The sequence below is a fragment of the Homalodisca vitripennis genome, unplaced genomic scaffold (assembly GCF_021130785.1).
Source record: "Homalodisca vitripennis isolate AUS2020 unplaced genomic scaffold, UT_GWSS_2.1 ScUCBcl_5741;HRSCAF=12618, whole genome shotgun sequence".
Lineage (NCBI taxonomy): Eukaryota > Metazoa > Arthropoda > Insecta > Hemiptera > Cicadellidae > Homalodisca > Homalodisca vitripennis.
The window spans coordinates 1-8,646 of record NW_025781852.1 but is presented as its reverse complement, the minus strand read 5'-3'; positions in this window follow the sequence as shown (position 1 = coordinate 8,646).

The window sequence follows — 8,646 nt, the reverse complement described above, 5'->3', positions numbered from 1 at the left end:
ATTTTAAGATATCAGTTATTATGGGTAGTCGTAAAACTGAAGACTGTAACACTACTTGGAAGAGAAGTTCTTTACTTACTTCATTGACCAATGCCTGATATCCAGGTCAGTACTTAACTTTGACGGCCCGGTAAAATTGTCCAAAAAAAAACCAGTCTGAGTATGGGCCTGCTCATATCTTACTGGTTTTAACTTTTGATTTTCTTTTCAGCACAAAATATAGTAAATAATAAAGTAGTATAGGGCTCACCATGGGTTGTGTATAGAGGCCATGCAATTGTTGGGTTTTAATGAATTTAAGTGTGTAAGTCCAGTTTATAACCTGATATATCCTAAAATACATTCTTTTTAAATTCTATAGAATATACAGGGTGTCAATTAAGTCTGGAACCTCTTTTTTAATTTTTAAACCACAATATAAAAACAATACCAAAGTTCACACGTCCTTACTGGTGATAGTAACGCACATATCTGCCCAATTACCGACCAAATAATCCCTTTGGGGGACGGTCCACAAGGAGTCTGACAAAATTCTTAAATAGCAGCATAGGTCGAGTTTGGTATCAAATTAAAGGTGCTACTTAGCAGAGTACAGTGCCGCAAACCGGACTTCAAAAGGTGGATTCATTAAGTAGTTATAGCTATTTGAATTTTAAAAACAATTGAACAATGTAAATTATTAAGTATTACAAGTAAACACCAATTTTTAAGTACCTCTGATCAAAGTAAGTGTTCAAAATGTTCCCCTACCATCATTAATCTTCCGGAGAGACTCATAGCCGTTGTAGATATGTTTATTGTATTTAAAAACAAAATTGTGAACTAAAAATATGTTTGTTTTTTCACCAGCTGTTACCAATCAGATACTCATTCCTTATTATAAAACAGCAAAAGTTTGCAGTGTAGTGTAATACGTGAGGAGTCAATTTCATAACTTTTTTTACACATTTAGTTAACTTTGCTTATTATGGTTGTTTTCAGAATTAAATTCTCTACAATCTGAATTAGGAAAAACAATTTGTTTATTGGTCATTTAACAATGTTATTGGACATCAATCATTCAAGACGGTATTTTTTTATTAGATTTTTGGCAAATTTCTTACTTTTTCTCAAAAACTGTTCACACTACAACCTCTAGAGTGGGTTTATTTGATTTTTCAGGTGATTTTCCTTATAAATCCACCTTATTTGAGTTACAAACAAAAGTAAGAACAAAATATTTCAGAATCACTTAATTTCACCAGGTGAACTGAAAACAAAGCAAAATCTTTCGCCAGCCATTACTCCCTAATGTAGCGTTTCCGGACCTACCTTTATATAACATTTTTTTCTTATTTTTAGCTCTACAATCACGTCTTAAAATATTTTACCATATTTCTGACTCACCCTGTATATATATATATATATATATATATATATATATATATATATATATATATATATATATATATATATATTCTATAGATTCTATGAAAATATATAGGATATATATAGGTAGCTAGGAAAAATTTGTGGGGGAGTCCAGGCAACTGATGTTTTTTTTTCCCTAGTGTATATCATCTAAAGGCCCCATTTTTGTTCCTTAACAATATCTTGACCTCTTTCTTTGTTGAGAATGATCGTTCAGCAGTACATATCAGTAATACTGAATTATTGAAATAATAATAATCATTTACTAAAAAAGTATGTGAGAAATTTAAAATTTGGAGAGGGTCCAGGACCCTTCGACCCCTTGCTGGCTACATCCATACAGGTTGTAAATTAAGTCCTGATACGCCTGGATATATTCCAAATGGATTGAGATATTCATGTACAACCTTTACGATACTTATTAAAATAAATTTTGTTTTTTGATTGATCAAAAAAAATGTCCCCCTTTTCAAAGGGAAGTACAGGGGATAACTTTAAATTTTCAAATTGCAACCCCCTATCTTGTAACATGTCATTTTAAAGATCTATTTAATCAAAACACAATGACATGAACAAAACATCGTTACAACGATTGTAGCAAAAGTTATAGGCAAATAACTCATTACATTGTAATATCACCTAGAAAAAGACACCAAAACCAAACCATGCAAGAACCAAAGAACTATGCACACCAGAAACATTAGTACTACGTAAAGGGATAAACTGAGCACCTTAAAGTCTTACTCATGCATACATTGTATTGAAATGCTCAAGATATTGGCATTATCCCTACAGATTGTTATGTTTTTGTATTATTTTCCCATAACCCTTACTACAAACAGCGTAGAGGTGTTTTCTTTGTGTCATATTTCTATTAGGTCAACTTTTTTTTTTCTCCTTGGGGCAGCCCTACTGCCATGCACTTAAGCCTCACTTAACTTAGGCTTTTTGCGCACCTCGGAAAACACACCATGAGGCCTACCAGTCTATAATTTCAGCAGTTCCACAAACCGCCAAAAACAACCCATCAGGTCCTCCTAGAGTAATTCACCACCCCTGTCCAAACTACCAAATATGGCATACCGCTCCCTTGCTATTGAAGGGCAGTCAAAGAGCAGGTGCTCAGCAGTTTCATCCTGCACATTACACATTCTACAGAGCGGATCCTCCTGAAGGATGCCGACTCTGTGAAGATGCTTCGTCAGGTGACCATGCCCCGTGATAAGACCAATAACCCAAGAAAACATTGATCTGTTTAATGAGAGTAGGTCCGACGCCACCCTGGAGGAAGGCGACTGTAATACCTTCTGCTCATTTTCAAGCACGGATGCATCCTCCACCTTCTCTCATGCTCCCCGCAAACCCATTTCAAGACAGCTCTAGAGGATTCACACCTTGGAAACACCGCAGAACGGTTGAGGGCCCATCATAATTGTCGCTGAGCCCCGGTTGGCCAGGGCATCAGCACTTTCGTTCCCAGGGATCCCCCCATCACCAGGAACCCAACAAACGGTCACATTGTTGATTCTGGCAAGGGAGGAAACGGCTTGATAGCAATCCCAAACTAGTTTGGATTTAATCACACGAGTATCCAGCGCCGTCAGCGCTGCCTGACTGTCCGTGAAAATATTAATCGTCTTCCTCCTATATCGCAGACAAAGATTCTCAAGAGCACATTCTATAATAGGTGCAACCTCTGCCTGAGAAACTGTTGGATATGGACCCATAGGGACCACCAGCTCCCTACATGGTCTTACTCCCAGAATTCCAGCGCCTATGCCGCTTTTTGTTTTAGAGCCGTCTGTGAACCATTCAAGCTGGTGGAAGAGGGTTTCCTTCCCTCTGACCAATCATCCCTAAAGGGTATAACAACAATCCTAAAGGGTTTGTCAAAGGAAAAATTTTGTGGCATCTGATCAGAGATCATATGCAGAGCATCCTCCTGAATCAGGGTGCTAATTCTACAGTGCCTACTGCTGCAGCCCGACCAAAGTCCCATCTGCTGAAGACAGTAGGCACTCCTTATGGCCATAGCCCGAATGACAATGTCCAGGGGGGCGAGGTTGAGACAACAGTCTAGAGCTGCACCTGGTGCACTAGGAAAAGCCTCAGTCGACCTTTAAAATGACATGTCATAAGATAGTCGTTGCAATTTGAAAATTTAAAATTCCTCCCCTCTCTCCAAGAGGGGTACCCTCTTGAAACGGGTGGAGAAATTGTTTTCATCATTCAAAATATCCAAAAAAGTATTTTAATAAGTATGGTGAAGGTTGTAACATCGATATTTCAATCCGTTTGGAATATATCCAGGCATTTTCAGGACTTAATTTACACTCGTGTATATATGACCGTGTTTGACCGTGTTGAAACACTAAGTTCTCAGTGACTATACTCAACCAACCTTCATTATTTATGTGTCAAATTAAAAGTGATGGACTAGATAAATAGATTTGCTGAATTTCCATAGATTTCTTGGGTTTGTTATTGGAGACTATGCTCTACAGCCCTTAAAAGGGAAAGTCGATACAATTCTTGTGAAAAAATAAAATTCGGTTATGATTATTTAACAGCTGTTTAATAGACAGCATTACTGTGAGAGGTTTTTTATTATTTTGATCACCATACTTTCATTATAGAATATTATAATCTGGGAGTTTCTGTTAAGAACTGGCATTTCTGAACAAGAAAAAAATATGCACCGTGAAAATATTACCATTAGTAAGTGACAGAAAATAATTTGCTCCAATTTATTATACAGTAACTTACTCTATTCCGCAACAAAACAATCATAGACAAATCTGTGTGCAAGTAATATAAAAGACCCCGTGTCAGACACCTACAAACATCTTATGGTGGGTGATGAATCTTTCTTAAGAACTGTTTTTTACATTGAACAGTACCGAACTTTACTAGAGATAGTGAGTATTCTGTTAACATCGAAGTACAGTGTATCAGTAAACTATTTCCAGCCAAACTATTTATTTTGTGTGCACAGGGAAGTTAAAAGAGAAACTTTGACTTATAATTTTGGTTTGGACAAGAGTGTGTTATTTATTGTTGAGAGTAATGTTACTCAGGTCATTTTAGTGTTTTTGTCATTTTCTCAAAATTTCTAAAATAATCTACAGCATACAAGAAATAAAAAAAGGAAAGAAAAAAGTCTTTGACACCATCAAACCATAATTTAAAAGAGTAATAATGAAATTAAATGTGTCTTAGAAGTTCCCCCCTCTCCCAAAAACATTGACCTTTTTTTAATTGTGATCATTCATTACTAAGCATTTTGCAATGGTGAGTTCTAAATTCCATTAAGATAAAACAAAATCTGGCAGTGTGTGCAGTTTTAAAGATACATGACTTTTTACCACTGGATTGAACCATTAATACCTTCTGCAACAGTGAACCAAAGTAGACTCAACTTTATTGATGTAAACACAATGTTGCTCATACATTGGGTCAAATATCCATTGTGAAATGCAACCACCTTTTGGGTATAACATAAGTGATTATTTTAATTCTTCCAATCTCCTGATTTCTTTATTTAGAACTAAGGCCATGTATGTTGCAAATCCTATTCTGTTATTCTTATGCATATTGGGTGAAAAAGGTTGGTATTAGAATTTTAAATTGAACATTGAATAATGTATTGGAACTTTGTTGAATTAAAATGTTTAATTTTATTGGTGGATTGTTCAGACCGAAAAAAACACAAATAATGCTACACCTGACGGGACAATGAGAACATTTTTCATCCATATTAGCCTTGATACTTGCTGGGTAAACCGGACAGATTTCTTTTGTAGCCTAGGTGTGTCTGATTTTGAAATGTTGCAATAAGGAAAACATCTAAGAAGTAACTATTTTTTCTGAGAGTACATTTTGAACATCTTAATCAATGGCTAACTAGGTTGATTGTCAACCATTGATTGGCCCCTTGCACAGTATCTTGTTGATTTTTATGCTTTCAAGGATACTGAAATAATGGCAAGTACTATTAGTAGTGCCAAGGTCTTGCTGAAAGACTTTTTTTAAGGATATATACATATAATGAATGGTTTTAATAATATTTCTTTTAACAAAGTAGCTGGTTTATTTTTGAATGTAAGTAAAGCCTTTGATACTGTTAATCTTGGTTCGCTCCTGAATAAATTGGAATCTTCTGGTGTCCGAGGTGTGTTCTTTTTGGATTTGTTTATGACACACCTAACTGGTTGATAGCAATTTGTCAAAATAAACAGTGTCAACAGTTGTTTAAAAAGTCTACATTTTGGAGTCACTTGGATATATCAGATTCCAGACGCTGTACTAAAGGAAAGATAAACTGCAGCTAAACTCAACATTCTTGTTTACCGTATTTCCTTTTGGTTCCCATATTACTCAAGCAGCAATAAACAGATGATGTCTTCCTAGTGACTATTGTTTATATACACTGGAATATCTGATCAGGATATAGACCCAGGTGTTCCATATAACCCTTTCCTCAAGCATAACTTTAGTATTTTAATTTAGGCTGCCATAGAAACTATTGTTTTCCTGTCCTACTTCAAGACGGCTTAGATTGGATTGTTCATAAAACTTGAGGGTACCATGGTGTCTGGCAAGCCTAGATTGTTGGTGTTGTACTGGATATCACAGGGAGGCTGGAGAGATAGACTGGTAAGGCTACCTTGATAGTAAGTTGTTGGAAATTCCAGTAAGCACTTCTTTGGAACTGAGTAGATAGTGTGGTTGTATAATCTGATGTATTTTCCAATACTATCTTGGTCAGTATTAAATCATTACAATGAATTCTTAATGCTGGTGAATACTGATAACTGAACTGGTGAGATACGGTTAGCAGTGAAACTGATGTTATTCCAAAGCTACCATGGTTGGTAGCTGTAAAGTGTTTACCAGCAAGTAAGTTTTATTTTACTATCAATTGTATAAATGAATAAAACATTTTCCAATATATAACTTTGATTTTTGCGCAAGGCCTTTCAGAATCAATGATTCCATCATCAGGCACTTCACAAATTAACAAATGTTTACATTTTTCTAAATAATACGAGTAAATATTATAATAACATATGGTAAAAGATTTGGCCAATACTCCAAGATTCTACATTCAGCAAGTCAGTGTTTCAGGTACAAATGGTAGTCAAAAGGTGACAGGTCTAGAGTTTGGGTGAACTGTTTTCAATGGAGCCGTTCCATTAGACTGTCACTTTAATTTGTGCATCTCTACAGATCTATACTCAGCTTTGGCGGGCCCCGGAAAAGATATTCAGCTGGGCCCCATCATGTCCTGCCACCGCACTGGCGTTGGACACGGTCTCCTTCAAATAGATGTGTGGTGAGACCAGACCCGGGTCCCCTGAAAGCTTGGGTCCCAGTAAAATTGTCCGATAAATCTGGTCTGAGTACATCCACAATGTGCATATTATCCACAATGTTTTCATAAACCATTTAGAACACAGCTTGTGATAGCCTAAATGATTAATTACAATTTTATGCAAAACAGTTCTTGAAACTTGTAAACACTCATCTGTAGTATTATAATTGTGAATTATCTGTTCTCTTTGATTATCATATACATTTTTTAAGGACAGAATAGAGGTACCTATATTTTTTATTGAATCTCCTAAATAAAGTTTTACTTTTCACAACTTTTTGCACTTCCTCTGTAAATCCTCCTTAACATTTTTTTCATAAAAAAACTTAGAACAATTCATATAGTCAGATAGACCACAGTTCCTTTAAGAACATCACAGACTTCCAAAGTAAATACTAATCAAAACACTAACCAACTATGATAGCATTAGTATGGAACTAATGAGCCAAAAAAACAAGAACGCATTATAGCGTAATGGCACTTATTTTCTGTAAACATCTTTCATTAGATGAAGATTGTATTAAAATAAAAACAGCAGAAGATGTATTGAAGAAGTATAAAATAGTATCAGTTAGTATCTAAAATATGTAAAAACAATGTAATTATGTGAATATTGAATTTAGCTCCACTTCACCTTCCTCTTACTTGCAGCATCTGAAATCTGCTTTATGCTACCATAGCTGCTTTATGTGTAAAGAATAGACAATAGATAAACTTCTTTATTTACATGTTCTTTGAGAACAGTAATTGTGTCAACAGTTTTACATGAAACAAACACTTTGGTTAAAAAAGTTCAGATATAATTTTTTTTGATTAAAATGTATGTAAAGTTAAAACCAAGTGAGATTAGTCCTGGTTGTTCCTCCAGTTGATAAATTCTTCCAAGGTGTAGAAGGTGTGTTCCAGCATCCACTGTAAGAGATACTTGAAGGTTTTGTCTTTAAAGATAATTTTTAACTGTTCAGGTAGGAGGGTAAACAGCTTGGCCCCTGTGTAGCACGGTTTCTTCTTGTAGAGGAACATGTGGTGAATTGGCATGTCAAAGTTTGTGTTATTGGTGTATTGGTGAGCCTCCTAGTTCCTGTCTACTGCATGTTTGGCCACTTCAAGAATGTAAAGTGATATGACAAGATGTCCATATTTTATAAAGTTCTTGGAATGCCCTTTGACAAGAGTCATATGGTTTATGCATATCAAAGTTCTCAAAACTAAGGAAATTGTTTTGACAGTACTGCTTAGCCATGTTGTATTTAGCAAAAGTTGAAATTTCTAATGTTTTTTTTTTGTTCGTTAACAACTAGGAGTGCAGTGTCGTTCACATACATAATTGCTTGCCAATATTTTTGAAGATATCTTGGCAGGTCGTTGGTCAGCAGGATGAAAAGGATTGGTCCTAATACTGAGCCTTGGGTACACCTTTATTGATTGGGAGTAAATGTGAGCTTGCTATATGGGTAGTGTGGTTTTTTTTATATGTTAATTCAACTATTTATGTACTTCCTGCCAGATAACTTGAAAACCAATTTGCAGCTTTGCCTTTTATTCCTATGTTTTTCATTTTGTTTGGCATTATAGAGTGGTCTAAAGCTTCAAATGCCTTACTGAAGTCTAAGAGAAACTCATAGATGCTCCTTCCTGGAGGATGCTCCATCTGATTGATAATGTACTCAACAAGGCTAGTCAGGGTTGTGATAGTTGACCTTCCCTTTAGGAAACCATCTAGTTAAATACTGAGGATGTTGTTATTAATTAGATGATTCATTAATTTGTCAAGCATTGCCTTGTCAATTACTTTGGATATTGTAGATAAGAGGGATATTGTCTGTAGTTTTTATGATTTCAACCAGATTTTGAAGTTAAAA